We start from the raw sequence: 27,969 nt of genomic DNA, 5'->3' as shown, positions 1-27,969 counted from the left end.
GAAAACATTTAATATTCTGTTCCTACAGATTCCAGAAGTTCACTTAAGGTCAGTTGGAAAGGAGACTCTGGAATTGAGGACAAATTAGCAAAGTTAAGTGTTTACCAACAGGGATTTATAAGGAACCCAATGGCAGTAAATAGGATCTTAGAGAGGCAGTAATGATGGGATTTTTAAGAGCACTTCACTTTGGGTCAGAAGGGACATGACTTTCCATTGCATTTCTCCAGGAATAAATCACTTAACATCTATGTTACAAATGAAGATCTGTTAAATGCAGATAATAATATTTGTAGGACCTACATCATTGTGTTAGTGTAAGGATCATTTCACAAACATTAAATGTCAGCATCATTATTATTGTTATCTGAAAGCCTGACTGGGTGGTTTACTGCTCCCTCATGGACACCTGGGACAATGGTATGAACTGAGGTGGATTGAAAGAAATGATAGCAGAACCAATTTGGTCTGAACCAAATGATAATGATGATGATGATGATGGGTGGAAAGAATGAATTGTTTATAGAATGAGAGACAGTAGCAAATAGAATAAACTAGTTGTCCTGGTGATGATTCATGTAATGCCAGACATTCTATTCTGATAAATGATTGGTTCTTCCTTCCTACTCTTGATCTGGTGACAAAAATTAAAAACATGTAATTTTGTACCTAAGAAGTCAGAAGAGGATAGACCAAAGATAGGAGATGAATTGCAATCTACTCCCAACAGCTAGACAGGAGAGTATCTTCCATTTGGGATAAGAGTATTGCCTCTTCTAATATTGTTAATATTCTAGCACTGAGCATGAAAGGAACAATTATAAGTAGTTTGTCCCATCATTACTCCACAAAAGTCTTATTTTGATTCCTTATCAAAGGGAGACATTAACATAATCTTGGATTCTTGAAGATTATACCAGCATAAGTGCAACCTACTTGGGTAAAAGGACACTGAATTTTTGAATCTGATGTTTTGTAGAGAGTTTTAGTTCTATAGTAGAGGATTTGGATTCAAATGTTGACTCTCATTTAATAACTAGATGATTAAGATCCAAACATCTCACTTCTCTGGACCTTAGTCTCCGTATTTGTAAAACGGGAGGGAGAGTTTTAGATTAGATCACCTCCAAGTTCCCTTTAGGTGCTAAATCAAAGACTAGGCACAATGACTTAAAATGGGCATACAAATGACCTTCCATGTTATTTTGCCTTCTTCAACTCCTTCAGGGATAATGAAAGAATGGAAAAAGAAGGACTAGGATGAAGCAAAAAATACAATTTCTTCATCATCTAAAAGTATGAATTTGTTGATAATCTTCATGTGAAATATTTTTCCACCAAGCAATGGATATAGACATCATTGATGGGCCTGAACTCAGACTATTTTGACATTCTAACTGTAAATGAAATCATAAGACATATAGGTACAACTAAAGAGGAAGACAACTTCTGAGTTTCTCTTGGAGTAATATATAAAGGGATTGATGTTATTCTTTTCCTAGTATGCCCAAAGATAAGAAAAAATATCGTTTCATGAGACATTGGGTCATCTTGCAATGCAGTACTCACTAAGCAAATAGACCACCATGGAAATGCTTCTAATTTAGTCACCAAAATCACTTGAAAAGAATTAGGAGTATTAAGCTTTCCTAACTGTTCCTATTCTAATGATATTATATTGATTTTACTGAGATCTACAAAGCTTTAGGACTCTTCAGTGAAATATGAATTGGGAACTCTTATCATTTGTGTTTCAAAAATTGGGAAACCAGGAGTCATCAAATCTTTTGTCAAATACAATGGAGTGCATTGTTCCCCAGATCTCATCCAGGAGGTTTTGGAACATTTTAGGACTGGGTAACCAGTAAGTTGTGTTTTACAAATAATAACATCTCTGGGTCCTCATCCTTCTTTAGCTTTAAATCTTTAAGGAATTGTCTTCACAATAGTGGAAAACAGTAGGAGAGCACATTCTTTGCTCTTTTATGCCTCACCTGTAATTAATGATCAGAGGAGTCACTAAACACAGTTATTTATGTACCAAGAGTTTACATGGAATGTCAACTAATTTTTTTTTCTTTTTCCATTTTCTTTTCTTTATTTTGTTTTTTACATATTTCATTTGTGTCAAATTCTTCATGATCCTATTTGGGGTTTTCTTGGCAAAGATATTGGTGAGGTTTGCCATTTCCTTCTCCAGCTCATTTTAGAGATGAGTAAACTGTAGCAAACAGGGTTAAGAAACTTACCCAGGATCATACAGCTAGTCTGAGGTCATATTTGAACTCTGAAAGATGAGTCTTCCTGATTCTAGGCTTGGCACTTTATCCACTGCACCTCCTAACTACCCATTTTTCACTTAACAAAAAAGATTATTTTCTCTCCCTCCTTTTTCCATCCCTTTATTTAAAAGGAAAAGAGTTGGTGCTCTCCCTCCCTCTTTTTCTTCTTTTTCTATTACATAAAAATGAGATTTCCCTAGCTGTTGCCATGTTCTTGGTATCTTCCCCTTCTTCAAAAATCTTATGAACTGGTCCCTCAGTGCCTCCAAAGTTGTGTTGCATCTAGCATGGATTTCCTCCATGCTTACTTTTTAAAAATTCAATTCCATTTCCTGTTTTCATTTTCTTTACTGCCATTTTTATCTTCCCTATAAATGGGAATTCCCTAAAATCAGAGACTGATATCAAACCCTGGAGTACTGCAGAGCCCCTGGGATGAAATCTGCAACCACTCAGAAGAGTTTGATCTAATTAACTTGTAGTAAAAGCTAAGTAAATAAAGAACATCTATTGTCTCAATTTTTACATGTACTTAGATGGACACCCATAGAACAGGGTTTCTTAACCTTTTTGCATGTCATGGACCTCTTTTAAAGCCATAAATTCCTTTGAAGAATAATGTTTTTAAATTAATAAAATAAAATTCATAGAATTACAAAGGAAATAAATTAAATAAGAACATGTTAACAACATATTTTAAAAAAGTTAATGTAATCCAGATTAAGAGCTCTGTCCATCAGAATGTATGTGTATGTGTGTATAATATATATGTGTATACACACACACACACATATACACACACACACATATATAAACCAAATGTATTAGAGACTACAAATAGACACAGAAAAATACCTAGTGTTTTTGTAGTGACTTGAGGTTTGAAAAGAGCTTTGTGGATATTTCATTTGATCCTTACAAAACTATCATGTTCATTTTATAAATAAAAAAAAATCCGAGTCCCACAGAGAGGGTAGATGACTCGTCTAGGATCACTGAGTTAGTAGTATATGCCATATTTGAACAGAACTGATCCCAGGATTAAACATGAGGAGGAGAGTGTCCTAAATTGCCTTTGGGAAATTGTAAAGTTCCTTTAGTGATTTCAAACTTCTCTCAAAGATGAATTTGTATTTCTTAAGAACAGCATGCTATATTTGCTTTTGTGTATCTATGAATCATGGAATTCTGCAGTTGTCAGAGAATTAAAAAGAAACATTACTTATAGGCATATAGCTATAGAAAAAAGCTCTAGTCTATTGCATCTGTAATAATGGGCCCTGGACACATAACTATGGAGGGTGTAGATGACTGTAATTTCACTTTGTTCAGCTTTCTAGACTTTTGATTAGAACTTGAGTGTTTTTTTGACTTTAGTAGAATAGAAAATCTATAGAGACACTTCTCCTTCAACTCTCCTGCCCCCAGAATTATGGTATTTGATAATCTAAAATGTTATCTTTTATTTTCATGTCAGAAAAGTTACTGATTTTCTTTAAAAATTATTTTCCTAGAAGATGGAGATTCTAGGTGAACTGGATCTTTACCTATTGCCCATTGTTATTTGACAAATGAGGTGTTCTCACCCATTCTAATCCCAAATAACCCTGTTTCATTTAGTTACAAGGCCAGGATTAATACTATTTATTTAATGTTATACATATACACACATACATGTATGTAGGGATGTGACAGAATTTCCTTTTCTAATATCTGAAGCATCCTTTTGGAAAAGTAAGAAATATCCTTTCTTTCCTTATTCATCTTTTTTTTTAGGGGGCTTTTTTTTTGCAAGGCAAATGGGGTTAAGTGGCTTGACCAAGGCCACACAGCTAGGTAATTATTAAGTGTCTGAGACCGGATTTGAAACCAGGTACTCCTGACTCCAAGGCCAGTGCTTTATCCACTACACCACCTAGCCGCCCCTTTCCTTATTCATCTTAATCTTTCCCATTCTCCTCCTCTTCCTTCATCTTTTATGTTCCCACAATAAGGGTAAAAATTATCTCATGCATAAGCTCTCCTCCTACCCCAAATTCAAGTTGCCTCATATACATGCATATTTTTGGATCATCTTGGATCTATAGTGATCTGAACTTGGGCATGCTCAAATCATGGAGGACAGCAAATACCTCAATTACATTTTGTCTGTGCAGTTAAACCCTAGAAATTGTTTTATAATTCTTTGATAGGTTGTTCAAAACAGCCACTAGGATTTCTTAAGATCATAGATGTGGAGCTGGAAGGGACCTCAAAGCCCATTTAGTCCAAATTCTCATTTTTACAGATGAAGAAACTGAGGCCAAGAAAGGTTTAGTGAGTTGTTCAAGATAACTGAATCCCTAAGGTAAGTATCAGAAGCAGGTTTTGAACCTAGATCTGATTACAGAGTCAATCCTCAGTCTACTTAAGCCACCCTTAGGCTGTATTCATGTTATACCAAAACTTTGGAGAAAAACTGCATTGGAATGTCAATAACCTAGATGTCTGAGAAACATTCAGATATTTGGAGTCATAGCAACAAAACTTTTAGGGAAATTAACATTTTGGTTTTAATCTCAATGCTTTGGCATTGGTAAAAGACAATCAGGTTTATCATTGGCCATGACCATGTTCTTGTGATATTTGGTTAGAGCAAATTGTGCTTTGGTTTCTAATAACGTCTTGGAACCTCAAGAATCTGAGAAGACTTTGTGGTAATATTTTATTTTCAGAGGAAGACCAGAAAACCTCTTGGACACAAATTTATTCTGAGTTGGGATTGCATGGGTTTTGAGAACCACAAAACCAAGTTCCCAAACTATAAAACATATGGTAATTAAAATCAACAAAGCTTTCTATTAAAGGCAACTAGTTCCATGAATTTCAAAATTCTCCTTTATCCTCTTCTACCTGATTCACAGTCTATTTTAATTACAATCAAGGATTAAGTGTGATTCTACTATAACTAATGTTTGTTTGCAGTGGGGTCAGGAGGTTCTTTTTTTTGGAAAGTAAATTGTAAACAATCTGCTTTCATATCAAAATTGCAATTTTAAAAAAGTAATCTGTGATTCATTGATATGAGAGAGGAACTTCTCCTAATGCAGCTCTACATCTTCTCTGCAATGTGTTTGTCTTAGAGCACTGCCTAGGATATTGAGAAGTTAAACCTAGAGTCACAAAATCAAGATATATCAGAATGGAAATTTTACCACAACTTTTCCTGATTGAAGTCAGTTCTTTCCTTACTGCCTCTTATTTGATCACCATGGCCTCCCATATTTGTAGATTATCTATATACATTTTTATGTTTAGATGGATATCTAGTTGGCAAAATGGAAGAAGTTATGAACTTGGGACACCCACTAGATGACTGTGCAGATCTCTTTATCTTTCTCATTTTCAGTTTCTTCATCTGTAAAGTTATGGCAATAATAATAGCTTCTACCTCTTTGGATTATTGTATATCTCAAATGAGATGATACTTTAAAATATTTAATAAACTTTAAAGCATTGAATAAATGTTAACTAATATCAGCATTATTTTATTGCATTTCTTCAATAGATTATAAACTCTTTGATGTAGGTATATTTTCATTTTTATTTTTGTAGCCATCTACAGTACCAACAGGCATATAACAAATGCATGCTGAATTTATTGTATTGAATTGTATGTTACCTTCCCCTCTATGTATGTAATATCTTTGTTTCCTTGATATTACAAAAGGAGTGCTTGATCCTAATATAAATGGCACAGTTTCCATTACAAAACAAATAGGCATTACCCAAGGAAAAGAAATCTTTTCAGAAGGCACAAAGACTTAACCTATTTTTCTTGGGTCTTCCCCAGGACATGTTAACAAATTTGAATAAAAGAAAAGTCATCTGTTGACAGTTAGATCTTCCTGAGGTTATAAAAAAGAGATTTAGTTCATATTTGTGTACATTATTATTGTAATTATTTCACTTGACTGGAACTAAGAGGTGGTGAAGTATAACAGGCATCCTTCCTTTGGCTAGCACTCTGAGAGGATAGGAGCTGACAAGATTTGGAGTTTGCACTTTAAGAATGAGAAGTGAGAGCTTTGGAAAAAGGAATTTAGGGCATGGACACAGGCTTGGAAATCTGGGACTCTGAAGGGACCTTGTTCTTTTGCTGGTGGCTTGTTGGGGTAGCTGGATCAATTAGATAAAAGAGCATGATCAGAAAGTCATCAAAAGTTCTAGATTTTCAGGTAAGCAACTTGATTTCATACTCTATGCAACTTATTATATATAACCTTGGATAAGTCTTTCATCTTCTCTGGGTTTTAATTTCCTCATCTTAAAAATAAAATAATGGGAAATATAAGTTTAAAGTCCCTTCTAGCTCTAAGTTCCTGAGTTGGAAAAGGCCTTAGAGGTATCTAAAGATGAAACATTTCATCATTTCAACAATGATAGACCCAACAATATACCCATTTTCAGTAATATATCCCAAAGTAGTTATGTTCGAATACTTCCAGTCAATGGGAAGAACACCTTACATTATCCAATGCTTTTGAACAATGCTAATTACTAGGAAATATTTACTGCCACATATCAAGCCAAAGTCTTCTTCCCTGTAACTTCTACCTGATAGTCCTAGTTTTCTTGTGCAAATAGTTCCCAACTGGGAAGGAATAATTGCACAAAGTCAACCACTTAGGTGGTCAGTCTGAATGACCTCATTGTCGAAACCTTTGACTATACGGGAAGTCAGACTACAGGAGAAAAGAGTCCAGAAAATAATACCCTTGTGCATGAACACTATTCTCATCTCATATTTTAATGAAGAGCTGAGGCAGCATTAATCTCATCTCCTCATGATTACCATTATTAGTGGACCAATCAACATATTTTTGCCATCAAATGGAAGTTTTTGTTGTTGCTATCTATAAAAGCATTCCATCTACTACACGAAGATATCTCTAGTCTAGGATTACAAGTCTGGACTTTGAACAAAAGTTGCTTCCATGACCACTCAGGGGCTGACCACTCATGGCTATACCTTTGTTTATGCTTGTCAATTTAATTTATTGTTGTTCAATTATTTTTCAGTCATGTTTGACTCTTTCTGACCTGGTTTGGGGTTTCTTGGCAAAAATACTGTAGTAATTTTTCATTTTCTTTTCCATCTCATTCATGATTGAATGACTTGCCCAGGATCACACAGCTATTCAGTGTCTGAGGTCAGATTTAGATTCATGAAAAGTGGTCTGTTTATTATAATGGTTTTATTGGAAGAGTTGGTTTTTGGATTTCAAATTGGTTGGTCCTGGTGTTTGGATATATGTTTTATACTATTTAAATGTCTGTGACTGATGAAGGAATGGTAGGATGATGCCAATGTCTTAGCCTCAATATCTATAATGGGATCATTAGCATCATCCTATTTGCATGGCAATTTCAATTCTCCAAACACACACACACACACACACACACACACACACACACAAACACACAAACACACACACCGTCTAGAAGATGTGTGTCAATGGTCTGGGGAAAATGCGGATCAATTCAAAGGCACGGTTACTTGCTGGGAAGACACCTCCCAATGAATATATTGCTAATGATAGGGCAATGATTTCATTCTCTGCTTTCACTCTCTTGTTTCTATAATACTTCTACCTATCTGGTAACTTTTTATCAGGCTTCTCTGGTTCATCTTTCACCCCCTTAACCCAGGCAATCTCCAGAGCTTTGTTTTGAACTACTTCTCTTTTCTCTCTAGGTAGTTAGTTGTGGAGTGAATCTTGACCTTAGAGTCAGGAAGATCTAAATTCAAGTCATGTCTGAGAAAGCAGATAGTTGTATTATCCTGGAGATTTAACCTCTATCGTACTCTGTTTCCTCATCTATAAAATAAAGGAAATACTAGCAACTATGGAAGTTAGGTGGTGCAGTGGAGAGCATGTTGGGCCTGGACTCAGGAAACTTGAGTTCAATTCTGAGATGCTTACTACACTGCACCCTGTTTGTCTCAGTTTCCTTATCTGGAAAATGAACTGGAGAAGGAAATGGCAAACCACAAAAGCATCTTTGCCAAGAAAACCCCAAGAGGTTTCATGAAGGATTAGACATAGCTGAAAAATGACTAAATAGGAACAATTAGCACCTAGCTCATTGGGTACTTGTAAAGCATTAAATGAAATAGCATGAGAAGTACTTTGTAAACTTTGATGTGTTACATAAATACTAAGTGTTAATATTTTAATTTTTATTTTCATACTTTTTCCACTGAGAATCTCATCAATTCCTGTGAACCCAATGATCATTTCTATGCAGATGACTCAAGATCTATATATCTAGATCTCATCTCTCTCCTGAACTTTAGAACCACATTTATAACTACTGTCTTGTCCATCTGTTCTGGTTCCTATATAACCTACAGACATCTCATACTTGATATATCTAAAACAAAATAGATTATTTTATCCAATAAACTCATCCATTTTCCATATTTCCTTATTTCTACTGGAAGCATCACATCCTCTCAGTCAGATTCACAATCTTAGAATAATCCTTACTCTCAATTTTCTGTAAGTTGCTAGGTCTTATCAATTCACAATAACATATCTCACAGATATTTCTTTCTTAGTTTAGGACCCTATTGTCCTTTACCTGGAGTTCGGTATTAATCTCCTAGTTGGTGTCCCTGCTTTCAGTTTCTTGCCACTACAATTTAACTTTCACATAATTGCAAAAATAATCTTAAATTCTGAGCTTATCATTCTCTTGCTCAAAAACCTTTGTTGACTTCTTATGACCTCTTGAATAAATTATGAATTCCTTAGATTGACTGACATTTCTCACCTTTCACAATTTGATTCCAAACATCCCTGTGGAACTTTATTTCTCTGATTCCTGTTCTTGAAATCTAAATTCCACTTAACTGACTACTGGCTGTTCTCCCAATTTAAGGCTTCAATGAGAAGAAAAATTTATTTGGTTTAAATTTTACATTTATTACTCTCTATCTCTCTGACTCTGGAAGAATCACTTATTCTCTTTTAACTCAGTTTCTGTACCTATCAAATTGTAGCAGGACTTGAACCAGAGAACCTCAAAGGTCTCTTCTAGCTCTTAATCTATGAGTTTGTGATTTTTCTTGCATGCATTTGTGTAAATTTGGCACAATGATTAGAATGTACTAGCTCTTCCTCTTTGCCTCATAGAATTCTCATCTTCCTCCAGGGCTCTGTTCATGTTCTACCACTTCCATGGAATCATCCCTAACAACTCAAATGCTAATTCTTTCCCTTCTTTTCCTTCCCTTATATTTTACTTAAGTATGTAGATGTTGTGTTCCATCCACCCACTAATACAAAGTAGACTTCTTTAGTGTAGGGAGTGTTCTGTTTTTGTCTTTGTACATCTGTACCTAATATAGAACTCTGAACATGGTATTTGCTTAATACATTTTTGTTGCAGTGGAATGGATTGGATTTTTATGTAACATGAATTTGTGAAGTATCTTGGGGAGTTTTTTACTTACTGCTTACCGAGGGACCATCCAAGGGACTATTATTCTTGGCTGAACCTCCATTTGAGGTAACTGGCAGAATGGTAATAGAGTTCTGGGACTAGAGTCAAGAATACTTCATTCAAATCTAGTCCCAGACACTCTCTATCTGTGTGACCCTGGGCAAGTCATTTAACCTCAATTTCCCCAACAATAAAATGGAGATAACAATAGTCCTTACCTCTCAGGATTATTGTGGGTATCAAATACAATAATTTTTGTAAAAGCACTTAGCCTATGGGGCAGCTAAGTGGCACAGTGGACGCTGTCCTTGGAGTTAGGAGTACCTGAGTTGAAATCCAGCCTCAGACACTTAATAATTACCTGGCTGTGTGACCTTGAGCAAGTCACTTGCAAAAAAACAAATTAAAAAAAAGCCCTTAGTACTAGTTTCTGCCACATAATAGACATTGTGTAAATGCTTTTTTCTCCCAAATGTTTTTTATTTAGATGTAACTATTGAAACTCATTTAGGCCTTATATCTCATTTAAAAACAACAATCAAACAAAAACCTCCCACCTTATTTAAAATAGCAGTTCTGTTATCAAGAAAAGATATATGCTATAAATCTAAAGTCTTCCTAAAGCTTATCTCAGACTTCTAGCCCTAGGTAGCTAGTGACCCTACTTTTCCCCCTTCATTGCTTCATTTTACTGTGCTGTGAGCTAAGAAAAAGTCAGGGACTAGATTAAGATTTAGAGCAGATAAACCCCAAAGAACTCCCATTCCAAAGTTTAATTTACCATGCTGGTGTCTTTAAATATTGGTGAAAGACACCTACATTTATCCTCTTCTACTAACAAAGGTTAACAGAAAAGCTCTCAGTGATTTCTTGATCAGTGGTATCTGGATGGTGCACTGCTTCAAGTACTGGACATGGAGTCAGAAGATCTGAGTTTAAATTCAGTTTCAAAAACTTATTAGCTATGTGACCCTGGGAAAATCACTTAAATTCTCTTTGTATTAGTTTCTATAAGATGGAGATATTAACAACACTTAACCCATAAGGAAGTTATAAGGATCAAATGAGATATTTGTAAAATTGTAGTTTTTATCATCATCATCATCATCATTGAAGTCATCGTCAATCAGTAATCGAGATCATTCTTATCTTGGGACAGGGATGCTACTTCAGTTTTCTACTTGACAAAATAAAATTTTATTTAATAACCATAGTCCATAAAAGGTTAACAAAGACTACTTTGGGAACTTCCTGTCATGACTATGATATTCCCTTCTTTCTCCCCAATTTTTTTCCCTAAATATGCTATGACATGCTAATCCAACTAGAATCTCTCCTTAAGATCTTTCTTTAATGATCTCTCTTTAAGAATCCAACTTATCTACCCATTGGTCATGGTTTAGGAAATGGGAAAAATAGAAAACATGTTTATGTGAAACTTCTAATTTTATGTGCCTTTATCATTGATTTATACTTGTCCAAACCTCACGAGTCAGCAACCACAAAAGTTCTGTCTTGTGGAAGTACAGACTAATTAGACCAATCAAAATGGTAAACAAAAACCACCAGTTAAGTATAGGCTATTTTTTTAAATGGTGAAGGCATTAACAATACCAGAAGAGAGCCTAATGGGAATTGAAGTTTAGGATAGAACATGAAGCTGGTGATGATGACTTTAAAACAAATTCTTTCAACTGAGTATCTTCTCCCTTAAATTGAATTTTTTTGAATTTTTAATGTGGAAACTATTATTGAATTTACCATGGCAATTTGTCTCACTCATTCATTAATAACTTTGTATAGAGTTAGTTAGTCAAGTCTCCAAGGACTTAATTCAACTAGCTCTGTTTGGTTTTAACAATTGTTAAAGAACTAAAGTGGTTTTAGAAGCCAGGGATATTGTGGGAGCCTTCTAATGACTATTGTTTGGGTCAGAGATCTGGGAGACTATTGGAAATATATTCTCAGGTAGGTGTCCCTGACCAAAGCAATCAAATTCTTTGAGCTTCAGTTTTCTCATCTATAAAATGGAGATAACAACAGCTACAGAATTTTTTTTTTTTGCAAGGAAATGGTGGGATTAAGTGACTTGCCCAAGATCACACAGGTGGTGAGTAGAAATTGTGTGGGACTGGATTTAAACTAAGGTCCTCCTGACTCTAGGACTAATGAGACATCTACTGAATCACTTAACTGCCCTCTATGTATAGAATTCTTTTGAGGATTAAATAAAATTGCATATATAAAGTGCTTAACAAACCTTAAAGTACTATGTAAATGATCATTATTATTACAATTATTGTTATTAAGAATTTGTTAATAATCTCATGGAGACCTGAATTTTTCTTTAATGGCTCAGCCTAATCATGAACCAACCTAAATTCTCCCAGGGACTCTTTGATTTTCCTAATTTCACAGACCTTCACCTATTCTGATTTGATGATCCTTGGGAGTCCTAGCAGCTTCTAGAATGTATGACCTAGAATAAATTGTTATACCTAGAGGAGTTTTAAACAGTCAAAAGAATGGTAGCATGGACAAGTGGATAGGGCCCTGGACTTGGAGAAAGAAACATCTGAATTGAAATCCTACCTCAACAACTTACTTCTATAACTGAGGGACCCTGGACAAGTATCTTATACTCTAAGTCTTAGTTTCTTCACCTATAAAACAATAGGGTTATTATGGTATAATATGGTAAAATAGTTGGTTTTTATGATGTGCTTTCTAGCTCTAAATCTATCAACCTATGAATGTGAATTTGGAGATCAAGTTTAGGTGGGGTTCAAGGGAGGGCATAGGTGGTATAAGAATGCTGGTGTGATTACACAGAAGTACTATCCTTAAATACTTTCTAATTACTTAAGGATTATTATTCAGGGAACTTTGAAGTAGAAAAGGAACCACCTTTCACCAGGTTTTTTTTTTTTTTTTTTTTTTTTTTTTTTTTTTTTTTTTTTTTACCAAGCCTGTAGTTAAACCTTTGGTATTAAGAGAGACTAAACCATGAACTACTTGTCTCAGCAAACATTTCCATTTCAAAAATAACAAAACAAAAGAATATCCAAGCCCACTTTAATCAAATAATGACATCATAGTAGTGTGATTCCTTTAAAAGTCAATCCATTTTCCTTATTCATTTATCCATCATTCACTTTGAACACCAAGGTAAAAGCGGAAGATAAATTGAAGGATAGTCTAATCCTGACCAGTAATTTGACCTCCCCAGCTAGGAAAGGAGAGTAGATATACAATCCCAAGTATTCCATTTGAATGATTCCACATCCTTCTCCTATAAATGAATGACACTGTCAGAAATACCTTCTTCAATTACAAAAAAAATGACCATTGATGCATGAGGACAGTAAAGGTATTAGACTAAAAAACTGATATTGATGATTGAAAAGGAATCCTGGGCCTGTTGGGTTTCCAGTAGATGTCCTGGTACTTCATAGCAATTTTGGGTATCTAGGTGGTACAAATGATAGAGCACTAGCCATGGAGTCAGGAGGATGGGAGTTCAAATCCAGCCTTAGACACTTGTCACTTACTAGCTGTATGACCTTGGGCAAGTCACTTAACTCTGATTGTCTCACATCCAAGGCCATCTCCACTAATCCTGATTCATATCTGGCCACTGGACTCAGTCGTGGAGGAGAAAGTGAGACTGGTGACTTAACACAGCTCCCCCACTCCCCACTCAAATCCAATTCATATGCTTGTCATGGCATCACCTCCCTGATGTCATTGTCTTCTTTGAGAACTAAGGACAAACATCATAGCAATTTTGAACTAGAAAGCAGTTTTGTTGATGGCAACCAATGAGCAGATTAAGACCTTTCCCTTGTATAAAGGAATATGATCACATAAGTGCAATATAAGTAGACCAGGAAAAAGACTCACAGTACTTAGAGATGGTGGCAGGGTTGGGGGAGAGTTTGGGGAATAGGGAAGAAAGATGTTGGGGAGAAAATGACCCATCCTTAGCAGACTTTCATTAAAATGAATTTCAGCTAAAGTTCTCTGATCAGACTCCATTTTCACAGAAATTTCTGAATTTTCTTCTAAAACAGCAGAAAGTGTGTGTATGTGTGTGTGTGTGTGTCTGCATGCATGCACATACACTTTTGAATTCTACACTGAGAGGATCAATTCAATGACAGACATATAGTATTTCTGTCTGACTTAATAGACTATATAAATTATAAAATTATGGCTTTCATTTACCATATTGATTTGAATATAGATCACAGGAACAAAATGGAATTCCTTTGAAAGGAATTCTTGCACATACATATTAAATAGACAACATAGACAACTAGTTAGATAAATAGATTTAATGGTGAATAGATAAGTAGATCTGTATAGTTTTGTATGTAGACTTCCAATCACCACTACCGTATTTTGGAGCACAGGAGCCAGACTCCAAATTTTTGCCAGTTAGAGCACATTGAGTTCTAATCCTAATGCTGCCACATTTATGAAATACATAACAATTTGAACAATGTATTCACTACTTTTTCTTCTGCTACTATTTAGAGTCCATTTAAACTGTTATGATGCAAATCATTTTAACTTCTGTCATATCCCTTGGTCTCTTCTCTGGCATCTCTTCAAATTTTCAGGGAAATTCATTTAGTAGAGCTTCTAAGGATCTGAGTGGAGATGGGGTGAAGAGGATACAAACTTAACTGAATCTGTCAAATTCAAGTCACTGAAGATCTTTGAGTCTCTAATTAGGCACATTTTCCTGCTTTAAATTTGTGATGCTACAAGATTATCATTAGAAGCAATATTGGAAAAGAAACCACTTTATTTCATAGACATTATTCTCTCTCTCTCTCTCTCTCTCTCTCTCTCTCTCTCTCTCTCTCTCTCTCTCTCTCTCTCTCCCATTCTAATGTTCAGTGATATCCATCCATCTCCTAAAGGAAGCCTTATAACTTGGAAGAAACAGACCCTTGTCTATGATTTAAAAATGGCATGTGAACAGGCAAACTCCTTAGGGACAGGATTCCACATAGTCTATTAGACTGTGAGAGCAGGGACTTCTTTTTTCTCCTTTTCTTTATAGAGCCCCAATTCTTAGCACATAAGGTTTTTTAACAAATTCTTCTTGGCTAACTGAGACTCTATGTTACAAAGAATGTGCCGACCTGCATTAGTATAGTGAGATTACTCATATTGGGAGTCCCTTATATCAGTCCCATTTCCACTTTCCCACAGCAGAATATTTGACTCTTTTCTGAGGATCAGTTTAGTTCTTTTCAGAGAGATTTGTAACCAGAAATTTAACCAACCAAGAAGCAAAACTTTTGGCCACAGCAACTCATGGAGACCTTTGACTAAAGTGAGATTTAGTTATTAGAGACTGTTTGAAGGATCATCATCAAGAGATTTAAATGGAAGAGAAACTCATAGAGATTTGCTTAAAAGGACAATTACAATCTTTGCTTCACATAATAACCTTCTGGCAAAAAGTTTAAAGTATTTATAATCAATATCTTATTTTGGGGGGAAGGGAGGAGAAAGATGAGGTTAAATGTGAGGGGAGAAATTCACTTCTGACAATATGTAAGAAACTTCTAATGGAGAAATGCCTCCATTGATACAGATTGATATAACTTTTGTCCTGACTAGTTAAATAACTTGAAAGGTTAATCCAAGGTAACATGGTCAATAAGTATCAGAACTGGTCTCTTAGATTGCTATTTTATATTCAGATTGATAATATTCCATAATACAACAGAGAAGGGAAGAAGGATCCTTAGGAAGAATGATTTCTTATTGTACCTCGATACCCCAGTGGCAATCAGGACCACAATCTCAGCTTGTAACTGAGCTCTTGCTACAAAGGTCAGTTATATGGGTCAGACATAGGAGCCAGTAAGGCCAGTCATATGGTGCTGTTGTGATAGAGGTTGGACGTCAAGGAATCTAACGGCAGCTGATGCAGGCTGTGACCTTGCCATGTCTCCAAGAATTTCCCAGTTTCTAGGTCTGGAAATGCATTGCAAATGAGCTGGCAAGCTGAGCTGCCACCATTGCATGGGCTGCTGTCTCTGTAAATGGGGTTGCCTGGCTTTACTCCCTTCCAGGACTTTGAAGTAGCAAACTAAACTCTTCGAGGACTTCAGATCCTGCAAAGCCTCCTTCGGGCCTGTCTGCCTAAAGGATCCCATCCATCATTGTCAGCTGGGCGTTTGCAGCTTTCGTCTTGGCCCTAACATAAACTTTGACTACTGCTGCGGTTTGAGAGTTTGTAAGAAGCCATAAAATACAAGTGGACGTTCCGTTTACTTGCAGCTTACACACGTCAGCACCTGACTAAATAAGAAGAGAAAAAAATAAACTGACAATGATTAATATCACTAATGACTTGTTTTGCTTATTTTCTAAAGTTGTAATTTGAGCCTTTGGGTTTAAAATAGGCAGAGAAGTCAACATTTGAAAGAAGTAGGAAGCAGCAAGGTCTAGAGGAACTAGGGCTCCCATCAGGAGACCCATGCTTGACTCCTGTCTCAGGTATTTACTTTATTTGACCCAAGATGAGGAGCTTCATTTTAGGAAACTTCAGTTTTCTAGGTGACCCAGTGGATAGAAAACCAGGCCTCAGATCAGGAAGATTCATCTTTGTCTTCCTGATGAAGTTATGTGACCCTGGGCAAATCACTTAAATTTTTTTTTTGCCTCAGGTTCCTCATCTGTAAATGAGCTGGAGAAGGAAATGGCAAATAACCCTAGTATCTTTGCCAAGAAAACCCCAAAAGGAATCACCAAGAGTTGCACCCAACAAAATAGGAACAGTTACATGCAACACTTACTTCAGAGGATTCTTATGAGAAAAGGTCCTTGAAAAGATCCTTAGCAGGTTATAGCTAGCTGAAGCAATGGATAGAGTTAAAATCTGGTTTCAACATTCATTAGCTGTGTGACCCTGGGCAAATCACTTCATCTCTGCCTCAGTTTCCTAAAACTATAAAATGGAGATAATGACAGTACCTCCCTCCCAATTGTTAGGCCTAATTAATGAGACAATAATTATAAAAAGTTTGACACAGTGACTGACATATAGCTGACATTATATAAATAATAACAATGATGATTTTGATGATGATTATAACTACTGTAATTGCACATGCTACAGTAATTATTAATTAAGATAATTTAGCTCCTCTCTTACTTGTCTTTAACAAAGTTGTCAACAGTTTTTTTTGATAGACTTTAGTGTCAGGATGGTACTTTAATTTTAAGGGGAAGTTATATAAAAGAGTTAAAATGTATAAAGCAAAAATGTGTTTTTTAGTAATAATGTTAATAATACTAATAATTGTATTTATATAATGCTTGAAAAGTTACATAGTATTTTATAAATATTATTTCATTTTATTTACACAATTACTCTGGCAAGTTGATGTTACTATTATCTGCATTTTACAGATAAAAAACATTGAGTCAGAGAGATTAAGTGGTTATGTAGCTAGAAACTTAAAGGCAGTTAGCTAGAAAACTAGATAACTGTATAAGTAGTTTTGTGTATTTGTATTTACACTTACTATTAGCACTGTCATATTTCGTAGCAGAAGAGTTAGACTTCATAATTTTGGCTATATTTGCTATCAGAGTACTTGAGTTTCAATCCTGATGCTATCATTTATTTAAACAATATATGATCTACAGAAAGTCACTTAATTACCTTGGCTCTCAGATTCTCCAACTTTAAAGGGCTGAAGTTGGATTGAACTCAGGTCTTCCTGATTTCAGGTCAGGGGCTTTATCTATAATTAGAGGCAGTATAGTTGAGTGGATAGAAAGTTGTGCTTGGAGTCAGGATGATCTGGGATGGAGTTCTCAAAGACTGTGATATGACCATGGATGGGTAAAAGTCACTTAACCATTTGTATACTAGGTAACTTTCTCATATGGAAGATATAGAGGAGTTGCTGATTGCACTGAGAGATCAAAAAATTGTTTATAGTATCATACCAAGAATGTCATATATATATATATATATATATATATATATATATATATATATATATATATATATTAAATAGAGCTAACATTTATGGTGCTCATTAATGTTTTCAAAGTGCCTCTCTATATACATCATCTCATTTTTTAATACTTAACAACCTTGGGATGTAGATACTACAAGGATCATCATTCTTATTTCACAATTAAGAGAACCGAAGGTCTGAGGAATGAATCTTATAGTTGGGAATTGTCAGAGGGACAAACGTACTTACATATACAATGCATACATACATATGATAATATGTAGGGAATTTTAGAACAGGAGACAAATGAAAAATATCACTTTAAGCAGTATTAGGATAATGTTTCATACATTTTTGTACATGTATTAAAACCAGTAACTGCCTAGAGAGTCCCTCTCAAAGTTCAGAACAAGAATGAGCTGCTATGAATGTTTTGGTATATATGTGCACACACATACACATTGGCAATGAATAGTAACGTGTCTCTGACTCAAAGGATATGGATGAACATTTCATAAACTTTTTGAAGAACAAACTGTTTTCTGTCTGAGGCTTTTCTCTTTCCATGATCAGCTGAGATTGATAAAGTTTCCTCCCTGCTCTAATCTCTAATTTTAAGTAATATTATTTTGTTGTACTTCTTTCCAAGAAGCTTTTCCTTTACTTTCTTCTCATTTCTTTTTCTTTCTCATTTATTCAGAACTGTACTTACCAATTCATGGGAGAGCCATATACCCTTATTTGATGTTTATTCTCTCTGTGTTCCTCACAAGGGCAGAGTTTTTTGGAAATTTGATGAGTTTGAAGTCCCTATTCAATCTATGATTACCTTGTTATCCCCAGCTCCCTGCTATCTATCTCTTTTTCTTAAAAATATCAGTTCTTAAAGGAAGCAGTGTCAAATGAATGTAGTGTCATTTTAGTAGGGCAGTTGATGTCCCTGAATCAAACCCCTGTCCTGCTCCATTTTCTTACCATGACCATTTAGCATTCAGAAGACCAGGTTAACCTTTCTCTGGTTCTCTGATTCTCTTTCTATCCTGGATAGTGATCAGGTAGATGGAAAATGACCTCCCATTCCAAAGGGAAGAGGGCAGGAAAACTAGATTTCTTTTCCCTTTCCTTTGATGGTTAGGATCAATATGTGTTGCCTCTTGCTGGGTATAGTTGAATTCATGCTGGGTTCTATTGGGGGTGGGGTAGGAATGAGGACCACAAAGGAATCCCCATAGCTAGATCCCAAAGCAGAAGCTTGTGAAATTGCTTATACTCACTATGCTGGCACAGAAAGTAGGATGAGGAATTGGAAATGCTGAGTGGGAACTTTAAGCATATAAATTCTCCAACACTGTTTCATTTAAAAAGAAAATCTTGTGGAGTATTTCTGGCTTCTTGTGAATTCAGATTTAGTTAGTCCATATATATTTTATTTCTTTTTTCTGAATTTTTTATTGAGAGAGATTTGAAATAATGACTTCTCTGCTATCTTTCTGAGCACATGATGCCTATTTTTATTTTTTGCAAGCCAATCAGCCAACCTGGCATGCCATTTCACTATTCTATGCTAGGGATTATTTGTATTGTTTGTATTATCAGTTGCCTTGTGGGATGTCCTGCTTTGTTCACTTGCTAATTTATTTATTTATCTGATCAATTAATTATTTTTACAGCTGATTTCAGACTAGGACAGAAAGTTATCATTAAAAATTCTACCAGACATTGTGACTGTCAGCAAATTTGTAAGAACAACTGATTCATTCCTACTTCTTTTTTTTTTTTTTTTGCAAGGCAACAGGGTTAAGTGGCTTGCCCAAGGCCACACGGCTAGGTAATTATTAAGTGTCTGAGACTGGATTTGAACCCAGGTACTCCTGACTCCAGGGCCGGTGCTTTATCCACTACGCCACCTAGCCGTCCCCCATTCCTACTTCTTTTTTTCAGCTTTGTATTTAATTGATAAAAACAGTGCCATACATGAAGTTTATAGACTCTATATCACTGACACTGGGCTGGAAAACTCAAGGAGAGTTGAGTTTGTAATCCATCCTTAGACATTTACTTCCTTGCTTATGACTCTTGGCAAATCACTGAACCTCTCTGACCCTCAGTTATTTTATATATAAAATAAAGAACTTTGACTCAGTGTCCTCAGAGGTTCTTTCTACTCTATGTCTCTAATTCTATGATCCTATTTGGATCTATGTGATGTTTCTATTTTATGTTGTAAAATTGTTTGCTAGATAAAAAGATATATAAAACTGGCTAAAGAGGATAAATTGAGGTGAAGGAGGTACTTTAACAGTGGGATAGATTGGACACTTGGGGACTTTAATTTCCTTGCAAGTTGGCAGTTAGTTTCTTTAATATAGTATAGTAAGCTTCGCCAATAAACACATAATGTTTGGTGGTAATGGATTAATTGACTTCCCATTTGGCATTGGCAAACTCATATTTATGCACTCTATTCACTGTTTGGATGAATAGAGGCAGTATATTAAATTAAAATTAATTTAATTTTAATCTGAGCCAGTTTAATAAATTAGACCCTAGTGATCTAAGGTCAAAATCTTCCTGCCTGGCAAAGAGATAGTATGGTAAAGGAGAGAAGTGGATTTGGAGGGCTTAGGTTCAAATTCTTGCCATGTCATTTACTACCTGTCTGATTTCCTGCAATTCAATTTAACATTTATTAATTACTTTACCTCTGTGGGAATTAGGGAAGAGTGGACTAACTGATCTTTGTGGTCTTTTCCTGATTTAAGTCTGTGATCTATTAAAAAACATTGAAATAGATAACCTTCAAAGTTCCTTCTGGTTCTAAATTTTTGAACCTTTGTATAAACATACCGATTATGAATTTTCTCAAAAAGATGAAGACAATGGTATGAGGATGAGGGTGAGAACACCTATTTCTATTACCCTTTAAGATTTGCAAAATACTTTATAAACAGCATCTCATTTTAGCAGAAGAGAAAATATGACTGGAGAAAATGGTATATTTTTTAATTAAAGAAGGTAGAAGAAGAACTCTCTTCTTAAAGAAGTTCTTTTCCAAATTTCACTCAGGCCTAAGCTACCCTCCCAGAGGAATGGGTCTCACTAGTTTGATTGGATTGGGGTCAGAGAAAGTGCAAGATGTTATTACTTTAGCGTGAGGAAATTTCATGCTGGCGTGGTTGTGATCTGTCCTTGTGTGAAAAATCTGTGCCTTGCCATGAAACCTGGAAGCTCCCTCAGCCTCCAAGAACATGAACTCCCTGTCATCTAAGCCCCAGGAAGTCTGTATTTACTGAGATGGGAGATTACCTATTGAATAGGCAAAGAAAAAATGAGAAGCTGGAAGGGAGAAACAGACCCTTGGAAAGCACAGCAAACTTATTTGATTTTTTGCCAATGTTTTTGTGTGAAAGTGAGGAGGAAAAAAAACCATGACATAGATTGTGGGGTACGGAAGCTTTTAGCATTGCCATCTTTCATTTTAACAGAAAGATTATGGTTTTTAAACATTCATCTCTGTTAGGTTGTCTGTTGTTGGAAGAGCCTTAGCAGTGAAAGAATTTGAAAACATTTTAACAGACTGTTATTTAAGAGAGAAAAGATGATGGGTGACTTCAGTATTCAATTAGGAATATTTCCCAACAGCTCATGGGTGGTAGGTAAAGGCGCAGGGGAAGACAGCTTGGGTGAGAGCCTATTTCTTCATTGAATGATGACTTTGTTTTAAGCCCGAAGGTTGAAAATCTATTGGAATAAAGTTGTTAATCTTCTTTGGAGGTCCTGAAATATGAAGTTGGAACCTTGTGTATCTGGGATAGTTGGTATAGACCTGTTTAAAGGAGTGCAGTGGAGAGATTTCATGGTCCTGTCCAGTCCTAAAGTTTTATTGATTTGACATTCTGAATAAAATACTAAAGAAATTAACCTGAATGGACTTGTGACTTGCTTTTGTTCCATCTTCTTCAGAGATTTGCTGTTTGATTTTCTCTGTGTCAGTGTAACACCTGGGAAAGGCCATATAAACAGTAAAAAAAATATTAGATTTGGAATGAGAAGGCTTAGATTCAAGATCCAAGATCATAGATTTAATGCTGGAAGGGATCTGTGAGACAATTGAGTCTAACATCCTCATTTTATAGATTATGAAACTGAGGCATACAGAGGTTAAATGATTTTCCCAGGGTCATACAGTAAGTGTCCGAGACTGGATTCAAACTTGGGTAATTCAGACTCTAAGATTAACAACTCTGTCATTTAGTTTCTTATTAGTCACAGTTCTAACACTTATTAGCTGGGTGATTTTAGGCAAGTTAATCCCCTCAAATACCAATTTTCTCATCTATAAAATGGGGATAAATACCTAACTTAGGGTTTACTTTTTGTGAGAAATATCCTTTACAATCCTTAAATCATTATATAAATGTCAGATTGCACTTAATTATCTCACTTCTGTCAATGTTTATATTGGCCTGTATATGAAGGGGCTGCCTTGGAAGTCAGCATACTTTTCCCAGAAGGGAATGTCTCCATATATTTAACCACCTTTCCCTCTGAACTTAACATTTATTTAATATTCATTGGATTCACCTATTTCTGAAAATCAGTTTCCATTATCAATCCCACTTTTTTAAGCCTATCTTCAGTAAGATTTTTCCTTTTCTTGTACCTTCTATTATCTAAGGGTTAGTTTTCCTGGGGCATTTCTGTAGGTCAAGTATTTGATTAACATAATCTTTTTTCTGTTTTGGGCTAGAAGTTTCTTCACACTCAAGTGTTTGATACTTCCTAATGAATTATAGTCCTAGAAATCATATTAGAGAGCAGTTGTCTTTAACAGTTTGGAAAGAATAAGAAATGCAAGTTTTAATCATGAATTAAGGTGAAATTTCACACACTGGTCTTTTAACTTTGGTTAATTGAAAAATACATAGATCTCTAGTGAGAAGTGAGGCTTTTATAATATGGGAATATTTAAGTAGTATTTATGTCTATTATTATTTCTCTTGTTATCTGGAAGGAAATAAAATTTTTTTAGCAATTTCTCCACATATAAAGAAATGACAAACCATTATAAAAATTCCAGTAGGTTATATAACCTGCAAGACAGAACACTAGACATTTTCAAGCTCCCATGAAATTTCAATCCCAACATTTTAAAACCCAAAACCCAAGATCTAACTGAGAGGAATTAGAAACAGAGCACCTACATTTGGTTGTCTCTTCAAGCCAAGAAACCAAGAAACCCAACAAGAGGACATGTTAGTAAGGAACAATGAAGAATGCTAATCCCTAAAATGCTCACTCAGAACCTGTTATCCATGTAAGTCTTCTGTCTTGAACTTTGGGAATCACTCAAGAACCTCTGTGTTGCAGTAGTCTCTCCTTGGACATGTTGTTCCTGCCTTTGCTTCATAAATTTGTTGTATTTTTTTTTTTAGGTTTTTGCAATGCAATGGGGTTAAGTGGCTTACCTAAGACCACACAGCTAAGTAATTATTAAGTGTCTGAGGTCACATTTGAACTCAGTTCCTCCTGACTCCAGGGCTGATGCTCTATCCACTGTACCACCTAGCTGCCCCCATAGATCTGTTGTATTAAGCAGTGGTCCTCTTCTTTGCTTAGTCATATGGAGAAGAGAGGGAGATAAAGGAAAATGGTACTATGCTCTGCCTGAAAACCCTACCTGAAACCTGTAAATATAACAGATACTGACAGTCTAATCAGAGAATTAAAGAATGGAAGGTAAAGGGGAGGAAACTGAGGCACCTAAATGTGGGATTGCACCAGAACTGAAGGAAAGGGAACTGGCATCCAATTGAGGTCAATGAGGGAAGGGACTTGGGAAGGTGAAAAGATCTCAGGAGGAAGAAAATTCAGTTAAAAAAAAAACCTAGAATACAAGCAGATAAATCAATAGGAAAGATAAAATAGCTAAATAAGTAAATAAATAAGTGACAATATATAAAAGACTGTACACATTTCTAAAAAAATAGTTTAAAGACAAAGGAAATTGAATCAATGTCTGATGAAACATAGAGCCCTATGATTTTTCAGGAAAGCATAGCAATGCAACAAGATGTTTTGCAATGATTCAAGAAATAAACCATAAACTTGAGAGAACAACTTAGACAAGACCAAATGGAAGAATTCATGGCTCACACCTGAAATAACTGGTGGAATAGAAAAACTTGAATTTATATTAGCACGTCTCTCCAAAGAATAAAAAGAGAAAAGCGAAAGATATTTTGTAAAAAGAGATAATAATGCGATAATAATTTAAAAGCATTTAGCACGGCATGTGGATATGTTAGTAGTGTGTAAATAAGACTATATATTGTAAGCCTACAAATATGTTAGTCATAATTAGGTAAAAAGAGAACATGAATGCTACAGAAGCAAAATACATTGCACTCAGAGGTAAGATTACAAATTAAAAAACAAAACAAAACCTCAAAAACCATTAAATTATTAATACCAATAACTTTTCTGAGATCCCTCTTGGTAATAAGGTTAATTCTACCTTATTTTTGACTTGAATAAAGTATAACAAAACATCTAATTTCTTTTTTAATTAATTAATTTTCAACCATATGCATGTGAATATTTTTAAATTACAAAATTTCCTTCCACCCTCCCTTCCCACTCCCCTCTATTCAGTGATGAACAGTCAGATTAACACTGTACATACATATTTTTGATAAACTTTTACAAATTAGTCACTTTTGGGGTGAGCAATTATGATTAAGGGAAAAGAGATACATGAGATAATTTTTATAAAGTGTTTGTTAGATTCTGAAGGGTTGGTTTTTTATTTTGTATTGTTTTGTTTTTCTTTCTCTGGATGGGGATAACATTGTCCATGGCTGGTTTAATATGGTTGTCCTAGCTGCTTCCATTAAGGTTGATCATCTCACAATGTTGTTGCTAATGTATACATTGTTCTTTTGGTCCTGCTCCCTGCTCAGCATCAGTTCCTCTAAGTCATTCCATGCTTCTCTAGGCATCTCTTATTTCTAAAGAGAAGGTCTTTTTGAGAGTTTCAGCTCCCTCAGTGACATGTCCCCACTAAGTATAGCATTATAAAATCTTAATTTTGTGAACTAGCACATATATTTGATTGGCTCTATTCTGAGCCATAGCTAGGAGCTGGAGAATAAAGCCAGTCTCTGGAGAAAGTTAGCCTCTGGAGAAAGTTCCAGAGAGTGATAGTCTTTTTCTAGTGCCCACCTTCTGCCCTTCCATATGTGGAATAGATGTATAACATCTATTCTCCAGGTATAATTAAAACTCTGAACATTAAATGCTGATGATAAACAAACAGTAAGAAGTGGGGACCATGAAATGGAAATGTGCCTTCCTGGGAAGGAAGTGCACTTATCTCTGTTACTGTCCTAGGATCAAAGTTCCATTCACCCCATGCTAGTTACAAGTCTAGCTCTGCACAACTGTAAATGTAATGAACCATTATCAGAATTTTCATTTGTTTAGAGCTCTTGTGGCCATCATAATATGGTCATTACTGAAATGAAGGCAAGAAATTAGTCTTAACTTTGTCATGTGGTTGGTGAACCAGAGATTAACCACTGTAAATCAAAGCACCAGTAGTATCTATCTTTTTTGATGGGTTCAATTTATGTAGACAAACACAAATCTCACTTAGTCTGCAACTCTAGTATATTTATGATGATATTTGTCCTTCATTCTTGAAGAAAACCTTACATCAGGGAGGTGATGTCATGAGAAGCATGTGAATTGGATTTAAGTGAGGGAGGTAACTTCACTTTCTTCTTTGAAACCATTTGAATCCAGTGGCCAAATATGAATCAGGATGACTGTAGTTCACCCTGGACATAAGGCAATAAGTGTTAAGTGACTTGCCCAGGGTCACATAGTTAGCAAATGTCAAGTGTCTAGGGCTTGATTTGAACTCAGGTATTAATGATTCAAAGATCAGTACTCTATTCACTGTGGCACAGGTGGAGAGCCAGGGGACTAAATATCTTTCATCTTCAACTGTACAATGAATTATCTTCTTCACCAATTATGAGAGACCTTGGTATCTCACTCCATACTTTACCCAAGCAGGCTATGAAAAATTCTGGAACAAAGCCATAATAAGGTAGAGGCTCAGTTTACAGTCAACTTGATTCTCATAGCAATGGACATTCAGACTGTATAGCAATTTGTATTTTCAGAGTGCCTTATGATCATCTTCATTAGTTTTATTAACTTATTAGTATTTTTTTGAAGACAGAATTGTCTGTGAATAAAGAAAAGACATGCATAGAAAGAAGCACTTGTTCATAGTGTTTAAAGAACTCTTGCTGACAAGATAATAATAGTTCTGTCTCTGGTATTACAGATCAGAGTAACAAATAGTAAAAGTTACTTCAAAGTCTCATGGTATTCAGAGAAATTTGTAATAATTCCTTAACTCCCCAAAAGACCTTTGAAACTTAGGCTTCACATAATGTGTCCTTATCCTCTTTCATGTTTTTGCCTTCCTTTGTTATAATTTGTGCACAATACATGACCTGTTAAAAGAATTTTTAATACAAGATTAATTTGCCTTTAATTTTAAAATAAGTTAGTGTGTATCTAATAGTTTTTGAAGTATTTTAATTCTTGCTTCTTGTCTTTAGTAGGATTCTCTCTGTCTTCTTTCTTTTTGTTTGCCACAATAATATTCACTTTGTAAAGAAATATTGATATTTTATTTTTATATCATATTCAACTCTGAATGTATTTTTCCTCTATCTGCCTTCAGACCTCATAACAAAGAAAAAAATTAAAGATAAAAAATAATTTAGTTCAGTCAAATAAACCAACATATCAAACTTCACATGTGTAATACTCCATATACCTAGTTTCCCACTTCTGTAAAAAAGGAAAGGCAATGCAGTTTATTAAATATCTTTCCTCTTGGGTCGAACTTGATTTTTCAACTGTTTCTTAACATTGACCTTGTCATTTAACTTCATCAAATAAAAGGAAATGTTTGTTCTTCTAATTTGTAATTTCAAGGAAAATCTACCAAATGGACAACTGAATTTTTCAAGGTCACTATAATTATTGTTATTGCTATTATTATTCACATCATTATTATTTGCCAACCTTCTTGAAGAGCATGCTAAACTGAGGAAAAACTATATCAATCATTCTTCTTTTCCTCTCCCTTAAAAAAAATCTTATAGAGCCACAATTTCATTAGTGTAATATACTCTTTTCTCATGTAACTTTCTGCTTTTTCACCTAGTAAGACTGTGATTGAATTTCTAGAAATTCTTTTTTTTTTTAGGTTTTTGCAGGGCAAATGGGGTTAAGTGGCTTGCCCAAGGCCACACAGCTAGAATTATTAAGTGTCTGAGACCAGATTTGAACCCAGGTACTTCTGACTCCAGGGCCGGTGCTTTATCCATTACACCACCTAGCCACCCCTCTAGAAATTCTTAACAGAGAAGTTCCCCAACATATTGGAAACATTTTTGTGTTTTTCTGAAAATCCTATGTGTAACAGCATGGGTATGGTTCGTATTATTTCTCACTATTATTCTGCGCTGCCCTCTTTTTCTTTTCTAGATGGACTTGATGTATTTTATACTGCATCTTTCATACAGATCATCTTTGTCCTTGCATTGACCACAATTATCTTCAAAATTCTTTAGGGCACCCACAATTTTGGCACTGTTAGACTCCAAGCTTCTCAGTCATAAAGAATTCCTGGGGGAAAAAAATTGCCTTTTTAAAAGTGCTAGGATTAACTGAAATCACTGCATGATATCCTCAAAGCCTTCTACTCCACTATCTTCTCTTTTTATCAATATTGGGTCCATCCCATTGTCTACTCTTATAAACAACTTGTAGTTTTCTGTATATTAAGCAAGATTTCAGGAGTCCCCATGATGCAGTGAAAAACACATTACCCCTGGAATTAGAGGACCTGTGTTCTAATATTCCTTCTTATGCTTACTGTCTGTGTAACCATAAACAAGTTATTTTCTATCCCTGGGTTCAGTTTCCTCTTTTGTAAAATGAATATGTTAGACTAGATGGCCTCTGAAGTCCCAGAACTTTTGTGCTTTGCCCATATTCAGACCCTGATTCAGTCTGGGGGGCCCCCACTGCCATAGAACAGGGATCCTCCTTTCAGCCCTGGGGCAAAGAGATGTGTTTGTGGTCATCCACAGACCAGAGCACAG

This window comes from Macrotis lagotis, chromosome 1 (assembly GCF_037893015.1).
Source record: "Macrotis lagotis isolate mMagLag1 chromosome 1, bilby.v1.9.chrom.fasta, whole genome shotgun sequence".
Taxonomy (NCBI): domain Eukaryota; kingdom Metazoa; phylum Chordata; class Mammalia; order Peramelemorphia; family Peramelidae; genus Macrotis; species Macrotis lagotis.
Note: the sequence above shows the minus strand (reverse complement) of the source record.